Raw genomic sequence first — 22,570 nt, 5'->3', positions numbered from 1 at the left:
TATACCCCACCCATCTGGCTGGGTTTCCCAGGCCACTCTGGGCAGCTCCCAACAGAATATTAAAAACACCAAACATAAAAAAAATTCCCTAAACAGGGTTGCCTTCAGATGTCTTCTAAAAGTCAGATAGTTGTTTATTTCCTTGACATCTGATGGGAGGGCATTCCATAGGACAGGTGCAACTTTCGAGAAGGCCCTCTGCCTCGTTCTCTGTAACTTCAATTCTCGCAGTGAGGTTGCCAGAAGGCCCTTAGCACTGGACCTCAGTGTCTGGGCTGAATGATGGGGGTGGAGACGCTCCTTCAGGTATACTGGGCCGAGGGCATTTAGGGCTTTGAAGGTGAGCGCCTTTGAACATACTTTGAACAGTATGAAACATACTGGGAGCCAATGTAGGTCTTTCAGGAGCGGTGTTATGTTGTCTTGGCAGCCACTCCCAGTCACCAGTCTAGCTGCCACATTCTGGATTAGTTGCAGTTTCTGGGTCACCTTCAAAGGTTGTCCCACATAGAGAGCATTGCAGTAGTCCAAGTGGGAGATAACTAGAGCAGAGTTATCTGTGGGCAGGTAGAGTCTCAGTCTGCATACCAGATGGAGCTGGTAGACAGCTGTTCTGGGCAGAGAATTGACCTGCGCCTCCCTAGACAGCTGTGAGTCCAAAATGACTCCCAGGCTGAACATCTGGTCCTTCTGGGGCACAAAACCCCATTCAGGACCATCTCTGAAAGGTAAAATGAGAAACTACCTTGGCAGGCCACCATACGGAGAGATGGACAGCTGAAGTATGCGGGTAGCGCTGTGGTCTAAACCACGGAGCCTCTTGGGCTTGCCGATCAGAAGGTTGGTGGTTCGAATCCCTACAATGGAGTGCTCTGTCCCAGCTCCTGCAAATCTAGCAGTTCGAAAGCACTCTAGTGCAAGTAGATAAATAGGCACCGCTCTGGTGGGAAGGTAAACGGCTTTTCCGTGTGCTGCTCTGGTTCGCCAGAAGCAGCTTAGTCATGCTGGCCACATGACCCAGAATAGCTGTCTGTGGACAAATGGCGGCTCCCTCGGTCTGAAAGCAAGATGAGCGCCGCAACCCCATAGTCGCCTTTTTAGATCCAGTTTGTTTGTAGCATGATGAGAGGGCTGTGATGTCTTGTTCTATTTTGCTAATTTTTGAGGAGGTTTGTTTTTTAAGGAATGCTTTCTCTTTTATGCAAGCTCCTCTGGTGACCACTTTCATTGCGTCCCATAGGAGGGGGGTTGTTATATTGTCTACATCATTTCCCTTGAAGTAGTTTTGGAGAGTTTTTGTGAGACTCTCTCTAATTTGTTTGCTTGTAGTTAGGATGGTACTGAAGGACCATGATGGGGTGGTCTGTGTTCCTTCTCCTATTTTAACAGTGACTTCTACTGGGGCGTGATCTGTGATTTTAATGTTACCTATTGTGGTGATCACACAGGGTCCCTGGACGTTTGACGGCCTATTTTTTTAAAAAAATTAATTTTTATTCAAATTTCCAATTACCATTCCATTTATAATTAAACATCCAATTTAACTTATTCATCTTTTAGACTTCCATCAGCCTATCTGACAATTTTCATATTTATCACAACTTCTCACATTTCCTAAATTTAAGTTGCACTTTAACAATCCTTATTTTGTCTTCTCTTTTAAGCGACACTCCTATCTATTCTTTTCACAGAACTTCCTGAAATCCAACAAGTGTTATTTCCTGATCACACACAGTTTTGATATACTCTGTAAATTTATTCCAGTCCTCGGTGAATCTCTGATTGCGTTGGTTTCGAATTTTTCCCGTTAATTTGTCCATTTCTGCATATTCCATCAGTTTCATTCTCCATTCTTCCCTCGTTGGCATTTCTTCCTGTTTCCATGGACGTTTGACGGTCTATTGACCCTGTGCCACCACTGTGATTGCTTTCTTCGCTGCCACCAACCCGTTTCTTACAGGTACACATGGAGTCCAGTCAGTTGTTAACATTAAGAAATAATCCAGTTTAGTTTATAGGCATGAACAAGCTTATGGTTTCAGTTAATTTTTCTTGTCAATTTCTTAATCTTAGTTCCTTAACTGTCCTATGCGTCCCTAACAACTTCAAACTGATTATTCCAACTATCTATCTGACTCCACCTAACAATTCCTCTCACTCACAACTCGACCAACCCACAGACTATTCCTCCTTCCTCCTTCTCCAACTCCCAACTCTCAACTGACTTCCACACAACACCCACTCTCACTCTAACTCCTCCTATCAGTTTCAACTGGCCAATCACTTCACACTCATTTAACCCTTTCCTTATGACCCACCTAGGAGGCAAACGCCACACCTATGTTCGTTGTTTCCACTGAGGGGATCAGAGTCTGTGTGAGCAGAATGCTGTCCAGTCGGGACACTGTACCATGGCGTCCGGATTGGAATGTATGGCTGGTGTCTCCTGGGTTTTGCTAACCCCAAATGTCGTAGAGACCCCTGCTTTTTAGCATTTTTAGTAACTTGTAGGAGTCCCTAGTTGTTGGGGGTTTTCTTTGGAGGAAGGTTGCTCATGGTCCATAGTTGCCTTTGACTGGACTTAACCGTCCAGGGGTCCTTTACCTTTTACCTTGCCACTACATTATGGTGACTGCATACAACACAAACCCATGCTCACATTTGCACATGGCTGCACATTCTTTCCTGCATGCATGCTTTGCCCTGCTTGCCCCTGCAGCCGTGTTTCTCAGGAGGCCGAGTGGCTTAAGCACAACCAGGGAGGCAGATTGCAGGGCCAAACTTTGAGCCAGGGAGATGTTGCCTAGTGAATTATGCATGAGGCCAGAAAGCTTTTATCTGTGCGGACAAAGGCCTGTAGCCAGCCAGCTGGGCTTTCTGCCGTACCTGTAGCTTCCTCTCGCTTGCACTTTATCTCCATTCCCAGCTTGTAATTCAGCCCAAATATCAGAGAAGGCCGGGAGATTAATTTTCTCGGTTTGCAAGGCAAAGAGGTAGAGTTGATGTGTGTGTATGCAGGCACTACGCTCACTCTGGACTCCCAACCGCTTAATCTGCAGATGAGGCCTGCAGAATGTGTTGGGGATATATATATATATATATATATATATATATATATATATATATATCCAAGTCAATGAGGGGGGAAATCAAAGACAATTTCTTGGTTCGGGGGGCGGCTATCATGATGTGTGTATATGTGTAACTGCACATGAATAAATGCACAAAGCGTAACAAAACTGGCATGTGAATTAGTGCGTGTATGCACATAGATATAATGCATATGCATTTTTGGTTATTAATGAAATTGCAATGGCTTTCTGCTTACTCTTTTTCTCTCTGGGTAATTGGGCAGCCAAGTGCACTGGGTGCCTGCTCATGCCAATTTCATATTAGAACTGCCCAACCCACCGTTAGGATTACCAGCTTTTAATTAGTCCCTGCTTCTGCGCATTTCATGGTAGCTTGTTATGCAGATATTGGCAGGTAAATCAGGGGCGAACGAAGGCGTTGTGACACCCGGAGCGGGGCGTTGCTACGTAGGGCGCATGTGCCGTACGTAGTGACGCCGCACATGTGCTGTACATAGTGTTTTGCCACCGCTGGCGCTCCAGTGCAATACGGACAGTGCTGGGACCCTCTGCTCGCAGCTGCAGCCACAAACGGAGGATCCTCTGTTTGCGGCTGTAGCGGCAACGGAGGGATCCCACCGTCATCCGTATGGTGCTTGAGTGGCACTGGTGGCAAACTGCAACATACAGCACATGTGTGCGACGCCGCACATGCGCTGTACATAGTGGTTTGCCGCCGTCGCCGGGATCCTCAGCTTGCGGTTGCAGTCGCGAACGGAGGATCCTCCACATGCGCTTGCGGCGGCGCAATGGCTGCTTGCGCTGCCGGAAGCCCCAGCGGAGTGCCTTCTTGTCACCCCCCAAGACATGGCACCCATGGCGACCTGCCCCCCCCATTGTGATGCCACTGAGGTAAACTCCATTCTAGTACAGTCATACCTCATGTTATGTTTGCTTAGAATCATAGAATCATAGAGTTGGAAGAGACCACAAGGGCCATCAAGTCCAACCCCCTGCCAAGGAGGAAACACCATCAGAGCACTCCTGACATATGGTTGTCAAGCCTCTGCTTAAAGACCTCCAAAGAAGGAGACTCCACCACACTCCTTGGCAGCAAATTCCACTGTCAAACAGCTCTTACTGTCAGGAAGTTCTTCCTAATGTTTAGGTGGAATCTTCTTTCTTGTAGTTTGGATCCATTGCTCAGTGTCCGCTTCTCTGGAGCAGCAGAAAACAACCTTTCTCCCTCCTCTATGTGACATCCTTTTATATATTTGAACATGGCTATCATATCACCCCTTAACCTCCTGAAGCAAAGTTCCTAACCCAAGGTACTATTTCTGGGTTAGTGGAGTCTGCAACCTGAAGCATCTGTAACCTGTATGTTTACGGCAGCTTCATGTTATATTCTTTCAGGTTACGTCCCGTTGCGACCCAGAAGTACCAGAAAGGGTTACTTCCGGGTTTCACCGCTCGCGCATGTGCAGACGTGCCAAATCGCGCTTCGCACATGCGCAGAAGCACCAAATCGCACCGCACACCTGTGCAGATACGGCGCTTCAGGTTGCACTCTTTTCATGTTGTGAACGGGCCTCCGGAACGGATCCCGTTCGCAACCAGAGGTACCACTGTACATGCAACACCTGCTGATTTCTGCAGATTAAACAGTTGAGGGATAGGGACCATAGCATGGAGACCGTGGAACAGCTTCCCTCGGGAGGTGGTGGACTCCTTGGAGATTTTAAAGCAGTGGTTGAATGGGCGCCTGTCATATATGCTTTAGCTGAGATTCTTGCATTGCAGAAATAGATGAAACAGATGAGCCTCAGTGGACCCCTTCCAAATCTTTGATTCTATGATTCCATGTTTCTAAGGCACAGGAACAAACCAGGCAGTTTTATTCTCTGCCAGTTGGCAACCTTATTTAAAACCTTTGCCTTTTGCAGTAACCCTTGTCAATTCGTGGTGATATCCTCCTTTCTGAGGCCCTGAAAATTCCACATGTAAACATCTGCAATAATCACACTCAGCTGCCGTAAACATACAGGTTACAGACGCTTCAGGTTACAGACTCCACTAACCCAGAAATAGTACCTTGGGTTAGGAACTTTGCTTCAGGACGAGAACAGAAATCGTGCGGCGGTGACGTGGCGGCAGCAGGAGGCCCCATTAGCTAAAGTGGTGCTTCAGGTTAAGAACATTTTCAGGTTAAGAACGGACCTCCAGAACGAATTAAGTTCTTAACCCGAGGTACCACTGCACATCCATACTCAGAGATCAGCGGTTGCACTAGGGAGATATGGAAGAGCCTAAGCTAATGTGGTCAATTGGCAGCAGCACCTATCCATGCTGCATTTCGTAGAGACTTCACACTGGTGTGTGTGTGTGCGCGCGCATGCACACACCACAGGCTGTCCTTGTTCATTAGCACTGATATAACTGTGTATCAGGCTCATACCTTTCCCAGCTGAGCCCGATCTGTTTCAGAAACATTTGCAACATCGAAAGCTCCAAGTCATAATTAGTAATTTATGCAGCTTCTAATCAATGTGCAATGTGAATTTCTAATCCTTCTGGCTTTGTGTCAAGAGAAGGAAGGCTTCTTTCGGAGCCCAGCTTGCCAGGAACGGCGGTGCAGGCTTCAGCGGCGGGACAGTGCGCATGGCTGCAGGCATTAGGAATCTGTTGGGGGTGTGCAAGTAGAGCCAGGCATGTGCCAAGCTGCAGGCTGGCACACAGACACGCAGAAGGGGCATGTGGCTGGGGATTTGAATGCAAGATATGCCAGCTGAGGAGATTCAACCATTCAAGAGACCTACATGCACGAGACCTGGTTCCTCCAGACCTCTTCAGCGCTTTGGGGTTGTTGTTGTTTTAAACCCATGGCAAGAAGTTGGATTGTGTACGGTTGTCCACATGGCACCATCTCCTGCGAGCACAATGCAGTATAATGTTGGAGACTCCAATGTACGGACTCATAGCATCCACTGCCTCCCAGGGCCTATCAAAGAACTTTGGCAACTGAGGCAGAAAAGTCAAATGAGACCTACTCTGCCCACCAAGGTTTGGTGTATATCTGGTTTTCCCTGTATCTGGCAGCGGGTGTGCAAATCCAACATTGCTGATGTCGCAGCAAAGCATAACGGTTGCAGTCACTCATGTTTTGCCGCCGTGGCGAACCAAATTATTTACGAAGCGCGACAGCGACACTCTGCCACGGAAGGCTTAGGGCCAAATGAGAAGTGGCATTTATCACAAAGCTGCACACACACTGCACATTTAAAGCGTGTCCCACTCTGCAGGAATTCTGGGAATTGTGGTGTGTTAAGACTGCTGGGATATGCAGATGACACAACACTGATGGCAGAAAGTGAGGAGGAATTAAAGAACCTTTTAATGAGGGTGAAAGAGGAGAGCGCAAAATATGGTTTGAAGCTCAACATCAAAAAAATGAAGATCATGGCCGCTGGTCCCATCACCTCCTGGCAAATAGAAGGGAAAGAAATGGAGGCAGTGAGAGATTTTACTTTCTTGGGCTCCATGATCACTGCAGATGGTGACAGCAGCCACAAAATTAAAAGACGCCTGCTTCTTGGGAGAAAAGCAATGACAAACCTAGACAGCATCTTAAAAAGCAGAGACATCACCTTGCCAACAAAGGTCCGTACAGTTAAAGCTATGGTTTTCCCAGTAGTGATGTATGGAAGTGAGAGCTGGACCATAAAGAAGGCTGATCGCCGAAGAATTGATGCTTTTGAATTATGGTGCAAGAGGAGACTCTTGAGAGTCCCATGGACTGCAAGAAGATCAAACCTCTCCATTCTGAAGGAAATCAGCCCTGAGTGCTCACTGGAAGGACAGATCCTGACGCTGAGACTCCAATACTTTGGCCACCTCATGAGAAGAGAAGACTCCCTGGAAAAGACCCTGATGTTGGGAAAGATGGAGGACACAAGGAGAAGGGGATGACAGAGATGGTTGGACAGTGTTCTCGAAGCTATGAACATGAGTCTGACCAAACTGCGGGAGGCAGTGGAAGACAGGAGTGCCTGGCGTGCTCTGGTCCATGGGGTCACCTAGAGTCAAACATGACTAAACGACTATACCACAACAAAAGACGGCTGGGACTTTAAGCTAAACTACAGGTCCTAGGATTCTTGGCTGTGTTGCAGGAGGTTATACGATGTTGTTAAACGTGCTTTGAGTGGGCTTTCAATGTATGGTGTTTATGGAGCCATTGTTTGGTCTTGCACGGTTCTTTTTTCTTTCCCAAACAGGTGTTGCAGGCGGAGCGTGTAAACCGGATAGGGACCACAGCATGGAGCTTTAATCCATTGTTTCACTCCCACCTGCATTGTGGTCCCGATCCGAGTCCACACATGCAGTTCTGCTCTTCTCAATAGGAAGAAACCTTGGGCAACAATCAATTCTTCCCACTCACTTAATCCTCTCTTGTGCATACCTTATCATCGGACGTCATAACAACAAGTTCCCTTTTTTTAAAAAAAAGGTTTACTGAATTGTTTCATGGCACAATAAAAAGGATAAATTAATCTACAAAGAATAATGAGAGATACTAAGAGAAAAGAGAGGAGACAAAAAAATAAAAAATCCTCTCTCACCGCTATATTTTAATTTTTATCCCATACAGAAAAAAGTGAGCCTTCCCAGAATTCCTCATTTCTCATAGCATCTCACCCTGTGAGATCCCCTCTTCCCCAGCTCTCACACAGGGTCCTAACCTTCACTTTCAACTGCTTGCAGTTCTTACCCAAATTTCTATTCCATACCCGCCAACATTTCTCCGATGAAGATAGGGTCACCGTACCCAATAATAATAATTTTACTATTTATACTTCGCCCATCCGACAGGGCTGCCCCAACCGCTCTGGGCAGCTTCCAACATATATAAAAGCATAATAAAGGTAAAGGGACCCCTGACCATTAGGTCCAGTCATGGCCAACTCTCGGGTTGCGGCGCTCATCTCGCTTTATTGGCCGAGGGAGCAGGTGTACAGCTTCCGGGTCATGTGGCCAGCATGACTAAGCCGCTTCTGGCGAACCAGAGCAGCGCACGGAAACACCATTTACCTTCCCGCCAGAGAGGTACCTATTTATCTACTTGCACTTTGAGGTGCTTTTGAACTGCTAGGTTGGCAGGAGCAGGGACCGAGCAACGGGAGCTCACCCCGTTGCGGGGATTCGAACCGCCAACCTTCTGATCGGCAAGTCCTAGGCTCTGTGGTTTAACCCACAGCGCCACCCACGTCCCCTAAAAGCATAATAAAACATAATTAAAAAAACCTTCCCTATACAGGGCTGCCTTCAAACGGCTCGGGGGTTGGATAACCCTCCAACATTTCTCTGATGAAAACAGGGACGTCCTAAGGAAAAGTGGGACATTCCCGGATCAAATCAGAAACTGGTACAGCTCCTGCAAATCCGGGAGTGCCCCTGGAAATTAGGGACACTTGGAAGGTCTGCTATTCTCAACTGGAAGAAACCTTGGCCAACAATCAATACTGCCCCTGCATAACCGTCTCACCCAAACCAAGGCTCTGTCACAGGACGTCATAACAACATGTTGTCCAGGTTGCCAAAAGACCCAGAAAAGCTAGCCCTGAATCAGACCAATGCACACAGAGTTGCGTGAATCTACCCTGTTAAAGAAGGGGTTACTCGGAATGTAGGTCTGGTTTGCAATTTTCCTCTGAGGATAAGATTGTTTTGTGCAATGAAACCACACCCCAAGTTTCCTTTTGCCTTCTGATGAGCTCTTCCATTCCCCACCCCCACTAGGCTCAGACTCGCCATGCCTACATAATGGCAGCAGAATCTAAACACCCTCTCTGTACAGGTATATAAATCAGCGCAGCAAGACAACTGGGAACCAACCCCCAGGGTACCTCTGATAAGCCCAATTGCTAAAACTTCCCACAGATGAGAAGGAGCCTTTGATCTCTCTGAAGTTACCTCATCCCTTACGCAGGCTGTTTGTCAGGAGGCAAAGGAAAAGATAATGGAATGGATGCAAACGGACAAAGAGCGCAGGAGACACAGCATCCCCTGAATAAATAAACACTCTGCAATTTACCTGTGGCCGGACCTGGCCGCTGCTGCTGCTGTGACCTGATTAAACCTAACACAACACATATGGGCACAGGGTCATAGCTCCATTGGGGTCAACGGGATCTTCCTTAGGACAGAGAATGGGGACCCTGGGACCCTTCAGATGCTCCTGGATTACAGATCTCATAATGCCTGGCCATTGGTCCTGCAGGCTGGGGGTGATGGGAGTTGAGAGCAAAGCAATAGGGTCCCAACTTTTGCTCTACGGGAGCCTCTAGGGGCCAAAATGCAGCCAGGTGCAAATCAACTTCACTGGGGAGGTGGAAAGGTAAAGGACCCCTGAACAGTTAAGTCCAGTCAGAGGTGACTATGGGGTCGCGGCGCTCATCACCACTTTCAGGCAGAGGGTGCCGGCAGGACTAAACCGCTTCTGGTGCAACGGGACACCATGATGGAAACCTAAAAAGGTAAAGGTAAAGGGACCCCTGACCATTAGGTCCAGTCGTGGCCAACTCTGGTGTTGCGGTTCTCATCTTGCTTTGTTGGCTGAGGGAGTCGGCGTACAACTTCTGGGTCATGTGGTCAGGATGACTGAGCCACTTCTGGTGAACCAGAGCAGCACATGGAAACACCATTTACCTTCCCGCCGGAGTGGTACCTATTTATCTACTTGCACTTTGAGGTGCTTTTGAACTGCTAGGTTGGCAGGGACCGAGCAACGGGAGCTCACCCTGTCACAGGGATTTGAACCGCCGACCTTCTGATCAGTGAGTCCTGGGCTCTGTGGTTTAACCCACAGTGCCACCCACATCCCTATGGAAACCTAAGCGCATGAAAATGTCGTTTACCTTCCCACTGCAGCGGTGCCTATTTATCTACTTGCACTGGCGTGCTGTCAAAATGCTAGGTTGGAAGAAGCTGGGATAGAGCAACAGGAGCTCACCCCTTCGCAGGGATTCGAACTGCCGACCTTCTGATCAGCAAGTCTAAGAGGCTCAGTAGTTTAGACCACAGCGCCACCCGCGTCCCACTTATGAGGCTCAAAGGGCCAGAGCCCCAAGTTCATATATCCAATTGTGAGGGGGGAAATTGAGAGGTTACACAGAGAGAAAGTAGCTGGCCCCGGGTCAGTCAGTGAGCTTCACAACAGGTGGGATTTTGAACCCGAAACCCTAGACCAGGCACAGGGAACCTTTAGCCCACCTGATGTGGTTGGGCTACAACTCCCATTAGCCATGGCTATTGACCATGCTGGCCAGGGTTGATTGGAGATGTAGTTCAGTAACATCTAGAAGCCCAAAGGTTCCTAACCCTGGTTTATTCCAACAACTCACCAAGGTCTTGTCGTTCCTTCCCAGCCCTGTCAGCTGCAACCTGTTTAACTGGAGATGTTGAATGAACTTTTGGATACAAGCAATGTGCTCTATCACTAATCTATGGCTCCTCCTAGCCAGAGGTAAAATTTGGTCAATGGGCTTGCCGCTGAAGATCTGGCCTGCAACCTGGTTGGTAAAAGGGACGCGGGTGGTGCTGTGGGCTAAACCACAGAGCCTAGGACTTGCCGATCGGAAGGTCGGAGGTTCGAAACCCCACGACGGGGTGAGCTCCCGTTGCTTGGTCCCTGCTCCTGCCAACCTAGCAGTTCGAAAGCACGTCAAAGTGCAAGTGGATAAATAGGTACCGTTCCGGTGGGAAGGTAAACAGCGTTTCCGTGCGCTTCTCTGGTTCGCCAGAAGCGGCTTAGTCATGCTGGCCACATGACCTGGAAGCCGTACGCCGGCTCCCTCAGCCAATAAAGCGAGATGAGCGCCGCAGCCCCAGAGTCGGTCACGACTGGACGTAATGGTCAGGGGTCCCTTTACCTTTACCTTTAACCCAGTTGGCTCCAGTGAAGCCTATGGCCTTATCAATGAGCGTAAGAAAGCCAGCCCCCGATTATAGTAATTTCCATTTCTAATTTATTTCTGGCCCCCACTGAATTGCCGTACCACACAATTTACCATGTGGAGGTGGGAGGGTGTCAGAAGAAGCATCTAGGAACAACTAATTAGCAAATATAAATGGGTGATGTAAGGTGGAGCAAATCAAGCATTCTGGGGATGATGGGCTAATGAGTAGGAGGAGGGTTTTCTCTGACAGATAATATTTAATGCTGTAAAGGAAAACATAATCCTCAGCCACCCAGGTGGTGAATCATTAAAAAAAAAACAGAGAGAGAGAGAAGGAGAGAGAGAGAGAGAAGGAGAGAGAGAGAGAGAGAGAGAGAGAGAGAGAGAGAGAGAGAGAGAGAGAGAGACTAAAAATAAGTTTGATACAACAGCAGCTCATCTGTTCTCCAGTTGGCTAGAGCACGTGATCAAAAAACAGATAGTGTCAGTGTCTGTTACAATCTGAATTGCACATGGGATACCATTGATTTAGCGCGCATGATTGAGAACCAAGTTCAGTGTGAATAATGTACAAATGATGCAGACAAGTAGTCGGGGGAATGGCATGTTGGATTCTGCGGCTAGAAAACAAGAATCTCTGAAGATGGAAGGTGCCGTTGCCAATCACGAGCTTCTCCCTTGAACTGCAAGCACAGAATGTGCTCAGTTTCTAGCGTTAAGCCAAAGCTAAGAGGGATGTGGGTGGTGCTGTGGGTTAAACCACAGAGCCTAAGACTTGGCAATCAGAAGGTCAGCGGTTCGAATCCCCGCGGCAGGGTGGGCTCCCGTTGCTCAGTCCCTGCTCCTGCCAACCTAGCAGTTCAAAAGCACGTCAAAAGTGCAAGTAGATAAATAGGTACCACTCCGGCGGGAAGGTAAATGGCGTTTCTGTGCGCTGCTCTGGTTCGCCAGAAGCGGCTTAGTCATGCTGGCCACATGACCCGGAAGCTGTACGCCGGCTCCCTCAGCCAATAAAGCGAGATGAGCACTGCAACACCAGAGTTAGCCACGACTGGACCTAATGATCAGGAGTCCCTTTACCTTTAATGGGAAAACTAGCTCAGTGGCAAAACATCCCTGCCATCTCTAGGTAAGGCTGAATCTGAAAACGTTGGGCCTGCCTTTTTAGAAGACCTATCCCCATGCTTGACAGATATCCCCCCTTTCCACTTTTGTCAAGAAGGTCTGCCCAGACCTCAATAGGAGTATAGCATCTAGATCAAGGGAAGTAATAGTGCCACTGTATTCTGCTCTGGTCAGACCTCACCTGGAGTACTGTGTCCAGTTCTGGGCACCACAGTTCAAGAAGGACACTGACAAACTGGAACGTGTCCAGAGGAGGGCAACCAAAATGGTCAAAGGCCTGGAAACGATGCCTTATGAGGAACGGCTAAGGGAGCTGGGCATGTTTAGCCTGGAGAAGAGGAGGTTAAGGGGTGATATGATAGCCATGTTCAAATATATAAAAGGATGTCACATAGAGGAGGGAGAAAGGTGGCTTTCTGCTGCTCCAGAGAAGCGCACACGGAGCAATGGATCCAAACTACAAGAAAGAAGATTCCAGCTAAACATTAGGAAGAACTTCCTGACAGTAAGAGCTGTTCGACAGTGGAATTTGCTGCCAAGGAGTGTGGTGGAGTCTCCTTCTTGGAGGTCTTTAAGCAGAGGCTTGACAACCATATGTCAGGAGTGCTCTGACGGTGTTTCCTGCTTGGCAGGGGGTTGGACTCGATGGCCTTTGTGGTCTCTTCCAACTCTATGATTCTATGATTCTAAGTCCACCACCTCTCATGGGAGTCTGTTCCATGGTTGAACAGCTCTTGCTGCCAGAAAGCTCTTCCTGATGTTGAGTCAGAATCTCCTTTCTTGTAACTCAAATCCATTGGTTTGAGGCCTACCCTCCTGAGCAGGAGAAAGGAAGCCTGTTCCATCTTCCAGCCCTTTAGATATTTCAAGATAGGTATCATATCTCCTCTTAGGGTGTATCTACACACTGGAACCCCCCCCACACACACACTATAAATAAGTCAGAAATTAGATTGTTAGAACAAATGGAGGGAAAAAACCCCTATGTAAAATCGCCTAGAAAAGTTTTCTGCTCTGCAGCGCCATCTGGTGTCACACTGTTATAACGCATATAAAACGTTTTTTCTTTACTAATGTAGCTGAGTCCCCAGGCTCCTTTTCTCCAGGCTAACATATCCAACTCCCTCAACCGTTCCTCATAAGGCTTGGTTTCCAGAGGGTGGCCTTGCATATGTATAGTATTCTACATTTGGCTCGTTTGGTTTCCAGTAGGCTTCAGAAGCAGGCTTGCCAGCTCTTCCAATTTGGCAGAGAGATACTAGCTGTTAAGGCTAATGACCTTCCCTTCTGCTTTCACTGTTGTTTCCTAAGCAATGTTATTGCCAATTAAGCTAAATTGCCCCCAAGGTTGAGCTAGGCTTACTAGATCAAAGCAAAAAAAAGAGAGACGAAAAACACCCAGTCCAGTTTGCTAACAAGCACTTCAGATAGTTCTCATTTTAAGATTCCTAAAAACCAATTTTTAGGGGAAGAGTCGTGACTCAGCGACAGAGCAAATGCTTTGCATGCAGAAGATCCCGGGTATAATCCTGCATTTCCAGTCAGAAGAAACAGGCTATGTGAATATACTGTACAGGTGCTGGATCATTGCAGCCTGTCAAAGTAGACAATACTATTCAAATTTGGCCACTTTCCTGACCTGGGATGTTTCCACGCCATGGGCGTAGCCAAGGAAGGGGGGCAGGGAGGGGCAACCCCCCCAAAAATCATCATCAACAACAACAAAAAACATAGCTAACTGAGGTTCTGTCCCCCCAACAAAAGGCCTGCCCCCCTTGACAAAAATCCTGGCTACACCCATGTTCCAGGTGCACCAACTCTAGGAGGGGGAGGGGTCATCAGCCCCCTCAACACTCCTTAGCAGGGGGCTCAGCTTTCTGAATATTGAGGGGGCAGAGGAGGCCGAACCACCAACCCGAGTGCAGCTCAACATCAATGGCAGGCTCCTCCTGAGCACGCGAGAGGAGGAGCCACAGCCATTGATGCTGGGCAGTGCTGGGCAAGGCCTCCTCCCAATGACACGTGTGTGTGGTGTCACAGCTGCGTGACACACATTGCACATGTGACGTCACCAGACACTGTGCCACTGGACCTCCACCAATCTTTGGTCCTCTGTACGTTTCTGTTGCCCGTATTTTTGAGCTCTTAGCTGACACTTAAGAGCTCTCGAGCTCCTCAGGTTTAGCAAAGCTTCTTTAGGAATCTGCTTTATACTGGGTCATCTTACTAGTCCATCTTGATCTGACTGCCATTGGCTCTCCAGGTTTCCAGTCCAATGACATTCCTAGCCTTACCTGGAGATGGACTAGGAACCTTCTGCATGCAAGGGAGTGGGTGGTGCTGTGGTCTAAACCATGGAGCCTCTTGGGCCTGCCAATCAGAAGGTCGGTGGTTCAAATCCCCGTAACAGAGTGAGCTCCCGTTGCTGTGTCCAGTTCCTTTTTTTTTATAAGATATTTATTAAAGTTTTAGAAGTACAAAAAGAAAAATCAAGAAAAAATCCTTTTAAACAAGAAAAGATAAAATACAAAAAAGAAAAAGAAACATCAAAAGGAAAAAACAAAGAATTGAAATCCATTAAGCAAAAAGAAGAATCAAGAAAAACAAAAACAAAAAAAATTACAGCAAACCCTCCCATTACTTTCCTTTCGTTAGCTTATTTCCTTGACCTCCTCACACCTCCCTTTTTTGTATTCTAAGTCAATTATCCATTTCAGCAAATCCTTTCCCTCTTTTCAAATTTTTGTCCTGAAAATTTATCTTGATATTAATATAAGTTTACTTTCCCTCCTTTCACCAATTAACAGTCTATTTTTCTTAAATCTTTGTTACATTTCTGCTAAAATCACATAAATCCATTCCAACATCATTCTAACATTCATTAATCTTACAATACTTCTGTAAATAGTCTTTAAATTTCTTCCAATCTTCCTCCACCAACTCTTTTCCCTGGTCTCGGATTCTGCCAGTCATTTCCGCCAGATCCATATAGTCCATCACCTTCATCTGCCATTCTTCCCGGGTGGGTAAATCTTGTGTCTTCCAATGCTTTGCAATAAGTATTCTTGCTGCTGTTGTAGCATACATAAAGAAAGTTCTGTCCTTCTTTGGCACCAATTGGCCGACCATGCCCAGGAGAAAGTCCTCTGGTTTCTTCAGAAAGGTATATTTAAATACCTTTTTCATTTCAGTTACAGATAGGTAGCCGTGTTGGTCTGCCATAGTCAAAACAAAAAAAAATCTGTTTCAGTGTATCTGAAGAAGTGTGCATGCACACGAAAGCTCATACCAAGAACTAACTTAGTTGGTCTTTAAGGTGCTACTGGAAGGAATTTTTTTTCTTTTTCATTTCGTTATAGATCATCTCCCAGAAAGCCTTAATCCGCTGTGTCCCAGCTCCTGCCAACCTAGCAGTTCGAAAGCACACCAGTGGAAGTAGATAAATAGGTACTGCTGTGGTGGGAAAGTAAACAGTGTTTCCGTCACGGGGTTCTGTTGCGTCAGAAGTGGTTTAGTCCCATTATGTGAAAGAAAATACCAGAGGCACCAACAAGCTTAAATCTAGCTTGGTTTCAGATTAAACCTTTAAATTTATAGTGATGTTACTTAACTTCTTTTTCCTGATCTTCTTCCCACCTTTTTTTTGCAGCCAGTGTATAGAGGGCCCCTCCATGCGTTACAACGCTATCATTGTCATTCAGAAGAAACCGAGCCATTTATGCTTGCTTGCTTGTGTGAACAAGGGTTTCAGAAAGTGATCTCTGGGGTCTTTATCTGAGGGTCAGGCTAACAGATAATGAGTGATGTTTTCCATCTGGAACTGCTCATATTGCTCCTCTACCTAATCAAAGAATGAACCTAGGAATTACAATACAGTGGTACCTCAGGTTAAGTACTTAATTTGTTCTGGAGGTCTGTTCTTAACCTGAAACTGTTCTTAACCTGAAGCACCAGTTTAGCTAATGGGGCCTCCTGCTGCCGCCATGCCGCAGGAGCACGATTTCTGTTCTCATCCTGAAGCAAAGTTCTTAGCCCGAGGTACTATTTCTGGGTTAGCGGAGTCTGTAACCTGAAGCATATGTAACATGAAGCGTATGTAACCTGAGGTACCACTGTATTTCGGGCCACAGTTCAGTGCTGAAACATGGAGCATCTTACTTTCCAATTTTAGGAAAATATGTTCATTTATCTACAAAAATGTATGGAATAAAACCACGCAAATAATAAAAAATTCTGCCCTGATTTTACTGGCTTTGCAGTCATTATAGATGTGGTGGGGAAAGGGTTTGGGAACTCAGCGATTGGAGAGGGGTGCCAAATCTTCTGAAGATTTTCATGGGTTGGCATATCGATAGACTTTGGCTGATCGTCCCACTGAAAAACCTGCCTGCCCACCAAATTTGCAGTTCTGACATCCGTTGTTTTTTTTAACCTAGGTGTCGTTGCCCAACACCAAGACCAACGTGTCACCCCCAATATCGTATTGACCGGTGATGGCCTGTTGCCATGGCAATTGCTGTCAAGAACCTGAACTGGCCAGAAGGCTAACCGCTCTGTTTGAAGCATCATTCAGAGGCCCAGTGGATTCAGTTCTTGTGCTAAGTGAGACGGGCTCTGGGAAAGCATTATCGAGAGAGGGAGGCGAGAGGCTCCCAGCCCTTTGGGGACGGAAAACAAGCAGGCTCTGCAGCTTTACTCCCGCTTTGTTTTTTTGATCTCGCAAGTAACATTTCAGCCTCTTGCTGTTCAGCTCGCTGGAGCCGGCACGGGGCTGTGGGGCCCCCAGGAGGGCCGCGAATCAAATATTCCTTCTCTACTCTGGCAGCGAGATTGCCAATGACAGCAAATGCATTGCTCTAATCTTTTCCCATTTTACTCATCTGCTACAGGATCTGACCTCCCTTAACAGCTTTGAAGGCTGTGCCAAGCAGAGGCGGCAGCAGGACTGGCTGAGAACACAGGCCCAGGAACAGCTGCCACCGCATGGAGGAGACGAAGGATTCCCTCAGCAACAGCCTCACACACCCCAGCCCTATGGCTCTAGGTTTTCTGCTCAGTCAACGAGTTAAATTTGTGCTCATTGAAATGGCTGAACTCAGAGATAGCCATTTGGCCACTGGTGAGCTCCATCTGGCCGCAATATTTTTTTCCTTTTTTGTCTAGTCCATAAAAGTCTGGAGTTTTGTGGGATGTCTGACTCCATATCGCGGCAGCCATTAGGAGCCTCCTTCCCCAAACCTAGCCTCTAGACACTCAGTAAGGTAAAGGTAAAGAGACCCCTGACTGTTAGGTCCAGTCGTGGCCGACTCTGGGATTGCGGCGCTCATCTCCCTTTATTGGCCGAGGGAGCTGGCGTACAGCTTCCGGGTCATGTGGCCAGCATGACTAAGCCGCTTCTGGCGAACCAGAGCAGCGCACGGAAACGCCGTTTACCTTCCCGCCGTAGCGGTACCTATTTATCTACCTGCACTTTGATGTGCTTTCGAACTGCTAGGTTCTGCAACCTTCTGATCGGCAAGCCCTAGGCTCTGTGGTTTAACCCACAGCGCCACCCGCGTCCCATAGACACTCTGTACTAGATGCTAGAAGAGATGAGGTATAGGTATACAGTAGTCTTCTGCAGGAAGTGCTGGCAAGCCACGCTATACCACTGTGGGCAGTCACTGAAGACCAGTTCCCCCCCAAAGTGGGCGATACTGCTCTGGAATGATCCAGGGGGCGGTAGTAGCCTTGAATGCAATTGGGGGGCATTGAATAAAAATAAGGGGATGGTGGGAGCATAAACAAAGAAGAGAAGAGAGTTTTCAAAAACTGTCCATACATGTTTCATCTGCTGTGTAATGACGCTTACCTCCAGCTTGGGCACCTCCACTAGATTGGGCAGTCGTGCTGGAGGTGAGGGTTTTGTTCCGGCCTTGGGTGAACCCTTTCCAGCTTCACCCATCCTGTGGCTGCAGTGCTGGTCCCACCCCTGGGACAGATCAGACTGAGATGGCAGGCTTCACTCTGGTCCACCCCACGGGTTTTTAAGTCTGGGGCCTAGCAGATCTCCAGGGGGGCAATTGAGTCATATTTTTTTCTGAAACGGGCACAGTAGGCCAAATAGGTTTGGGAAGCTCTGGTGTAGACTATAGGTAGGTAAAGGTAAAGTACCCCTGGACAGCTAAGTCCAGTCAAAGGCAACTATGGGGTTGTGGTGCTCATTTCGCTTTCAGGCTGAGGGAGCCGGCGTTTGCTCACAGACAGCTTTCTGGGTCATGTGGCCAGGACTAAACCGCTTCTGGCATAATGGGATACCATGATGGAAACCAGAGCGCACAGAAATGCCGTTTACCTTCCCGCTGCAGCGGTACCTATTTATCTACTTGCACTGGCGTGCTTTCGAACTGCTAGGTTGGCAGAAGCTGGCACAGATCAACGGCAGCTCACCCCGTTATGGGGATTTGAACCGCCAACCTTCTGATCAGCAAGCCCAAGAAGCTCAGTGGTTTAGACCACAGCGCCACCCATGTCCTTATTCAGTGTAAGGCAGCTTCCTAAATTCCCACGTATGATGAACCCTGCTGCCAAGTTCCTGATTCCCCCCCATTAGATGCCCCCCAAATGTCACCTTGTGGCAGCTCTAGATCATTATTTCTCAGCCACATATATAACGGGGGGCATCATATAATGGTTATGTGAACCTTCCCTAAGTGGCAGTTGATGTATGTCTCTCCCACACTCAGCCCAGTGACCCCGCCCCCACTGGTTAAGAGCCCATTGAAAACAGACTGAGCAGATCGACGCAATGTACTGAAGAAGAATTGTGATGTTTTCCCCATATGTCTTCCTTGCAACTCATTCTATATATACACACACAAACACACACAGAGAGAACAAGTAGACCCTAGAGCTTATAAGAGCACTGTCAAATGCTAAGTAATTATATATGAAAAATAAGTGAATGACAAAACAGAGGGAGATGTAAAACCGTGTAGCTTAATGTTTGGGCTTCTGCCTTCTTTGTGTTACTGAGAAAGGCAGAAGCCAAAATGTTTCAACTAAGCATTTTAAAAAAAAGAAATTTCTGTTTCGTGATTATATCTATATTCACGCTAGGAAACAGGTCTCTTCAGGGACAGATGGGCAAATGAATGCATATGGAAATATGAGAGGTGGGATACCATATTGAATGGAGCTTTTTGGAAAGGCAGAACATATTGGAAGTGGTAGCTGTTACCCGTTGCCACTTTCCATGATGTCATGCATTCAGGTTTTCTTCCTTCGCGCTCCTGGTCTAATGGGTGATCTCTCTCGCGCAGCCCAGAAAGCAACAGCAGTCTTATGCGCTGATTTCAGAAAGCCTAGATTAATTCATTGAATACAAGCATGTGGCAGCATTCTGGCTGGGGTTGCCAACTGTTTCCTGGCAGGGCTCCGAGCCTATAACTGCTGCCTAATAAGCACAGATTCAGCCGATGAACCATGCTGCCTATCGTTTCATCTCTGTACTAGCTTCACCTGCTAAATTTGTGCCTGCCAGGCACCTCTGATGTACAAACGCTCTTGTGAGAGAAGTTATGAATTGCATGCAGTAAATATTCGACAAAAGCTCCCCGCTGAGGAAGCTCAGGTCTACCTTTCAGACATGCAGGGGGGAAGAAGAAGAGTTTGGATTTGATATCCCGCTTTATCACTACCCAAAGAAGTCTCAAAGCAGCTCACATTCTCCTTTCCCTTCCTTCCCCACAACAAACACTCTGTGAGGTGAGTGGGGCTGAGAGACTTCAGAGAAGTGTGACTGGCCCAAGGTCACCCAGCAGCTGCATGTGGAGGAGCGGAGACCCGAACCCGGTTCCCCAGATTACGAGATTACCGCTCTTAACCACTCCACCACACTGGCTGTGTGGGAGAGAGAGAGACCTGGAGGTAAGGTGATATCTGAAGACTGAATGAAGAACTATAGTATTCATCCCACTTCCTGCTTAAGTAGGGACGCTTGGAGGGTCTGTGTCTCCTTTGATAAGCCATAGTAGACCAAAAGCAATCGTAAGTGGATTTTGCTCTAGAATTCTTCAGCATATTTGTCAAAAGAAAGGAGGACACTGTCTATTTTCTCTTTTTTAAATTTTTTTTATTCAAAATTAAGACAAGACATATTATCCAAAAACACATCATCCTTGCCCCCCCCCCCCATTTTTCCTCCCAGAAGTCCTGCCCGGAAGTCAGTTCTGTCTCCTGGCGGGGGGACAGATAGTCTTAACCAATGCCTAAACAACCACTCATATTTATGCATTTCAATAAAGTTGTGACCAAAATTATGCCAAAAACCTTAAAACAAAAATTATGTGTGTGTTGTGAGTTATTAGGTTGGTGGCTTGGGGACCTCGACACGCAAATACTTTGGACCTACATGCTCTGTCCATTGAGGATTTAAGCCCCATTGGCTTGGAAGAGGTGTGGGGAAAATGAGTGGCACACTTGTCATCTTACCATCCTTCGCTACATTGCATCTGCTGTTTACCAAGCACCGTGCCATAAAGCAAGAATGCAGAACCTGTTCCCCTCCAGACGTTGTCAAGCTCCCATCAGCTCCAGTCAGCATTGCCAATCTGAAGACCACGTAGAGTGGCCACATTTGGTCCAAGTCTGCTTTCAGTACAAATAAACCGAAGAAGGGAGAGCAGGGACACCTGGTCACAGTCTTCCCCACAGCGGCGAGAGATGTATTGAATTTCTATTTAAATCACAGCAGTCATTTCTAAATCTGCCTCTTTACATATCCATTTGCACATGCTAATTTTGTGAAAATTGGTGCCGTCTCTTAACTCCTTTCCGGTGATGTACTCCTGTTTTGTTTTGTTTTTGGCCACTCTAGGGCCACTGAATAAATGGACTCCATGAATTATCTTTTCGTCCTGCCTTCTTGCCCATAGGTCAGGACTCAGGGGCAGAGAACACAGGAGCCAACCTCTAGGGGCTGAGGAGTCTCCATCTCCCCTAAATAAAATATTTGAGGGGTTCAGGGGGGCCCAAAGTTGATGGGCATTGCCAGTGCTTTCCCCCCCTAAAATAAATGTCTAGGGGTACAATGGTACCTCAGGTTACATACGCTTCAGGTTACATACGCTTCAGGTTACAGACTCCGTTAACCCAGAAATAGTACCTCGGGTTAAGAACTTTGCTTCAGGATGAGAACAGAAATCGTGCTCCCTCGGCGCGGCAGCAGCAGGAGGCCCCATTAGCTAAAGTGGTGCTTCAGGTTAAGAACAGTTTCGGGTTAAGAACGGACCTCTGGAACGAATTAAGTACTTAACCTGAGGTACCACTGTACTCTAATTTTCACTCAAGAAATTCACCATTTTATAGTTCAAATCAGGAAAAATAAATACAGTAAATGGACAAACCTACAGATTCACAAAATGTTCAGCAGTATGCATCCTCTTCCCAGGTCCCTGTGGGGCGACATGAGGAGACAGCTCTCTTTGGTGTGGGGTGTGTGTGGCTCAGAGACCAGGGGTTGACTGTGGCAGCTACCTGGTGGACTCCCAAGGAGAGGGGAGAGGAGGCTGAGGGAACCTTCCACAAGGGGGGGTGTTCGAAAAGAGGTGAGGGGCTGCCGGCTCTGCAGGCAAGGGGTGACATAACTGGTCTTCTGAGGCCAGAGAGTGTTTCCCCACAGGGAAACCACAGAATGAATGTAGTTCAGACCCTCCAAGTGTCCCTATTTTCCAGGGGCATCCCTGATTTAGAGAAGCTGTCCCGGTTTCTGATTTGATCCCGGAATATCCTGCTTTTCCTTAGGATGCTTCTATTTTCATCAGAGAAATGTTGGAGGGTATGGACTTATCCAACCCCCAGCCCTCTGAAGAAATCCTCTATAGGGAAGTTTAAAAAAAATGTTTAATGATTTTATATGTGTTGGAAGTCGCTCAGAGAACCTGGGGCAACCCAGTAAGATGTGTGGGGTACAAATAGTAAAATTATCATTATGGAATGGGACGTCCCTATTTTCATCGGAGAAATGTTGGAGGGTATGGTAGTCAGTCAAGGGAGCTGTGGACTCAAAAAGGTTGAAAACCTCTGTTCTAGAGTGCCAGACCGGTGAATAACACCTGCAAATAAGTACAGTAGTACCTCAAGTTAAGAACTTAATTCGTTCTGGAGGTCCGTTCTTAACCTGAAACTGTTCTTAACCTGAGGTACCACTTTAGCTAATGGGGCCTCCTGCTGCTGCCACGCCGCCAGAGCATGATTTCTGTTCTCATCCTGAAGCAAAGTTCTTAACCCGAGGTACTATTTCTGGGTTAGCGGAGTCTGTAACCTGAAGCGTATGTAACCTGAAGCATCTGTAACCCGAGGTGCCACTGTAATGGATGTGGCGAATTAGGTGCGGCTATGGTTTTAGTTCAACAGTGGCAGCACCACCCTGACTTG

At 47.3% G+C, this 22,570-nt stretch overlaps 1 long non-coding RNA gene across 1 annotated transcript in view; it reads left to right on the top strand.

Annotated features, from left to right (window-relative positions):
- LOC309363032 overlaps nucleotides 1-17,339 on the top strand; it is a 32,748-nt gene extending 15,409 nt beyond the window's left edge. The window contains exon 3 of the long non-coding RNA XR_014165175.1: nucleotides 17,044-17,339. This is a non-coding gene — a long non-coding RNA (uncharacterized lncRNA). The remainder of the gene's footprint in view (nucleotides 1-17,043) is intronic.
- Nucleotides 17,340-22,570: the final 5,231 nt, after the last annotated feature.

This window comes from Podarcis melisellensis (assembly GCF_964234715.1).
Source record: "Podarcis melisellensis genome assembly, chromosome: 2".
Taxonomy (NCBI): Eukaryota; Metazoa; Chordata; class Lepidosauria; order Squamata; family Lacertidae; genus Podarcis; species Podarcis melisellensis.
Note: the sequence above shows the minus strand (reverse complement) of the source record. Positions and strands in the feature narration are given on the sequence as shown.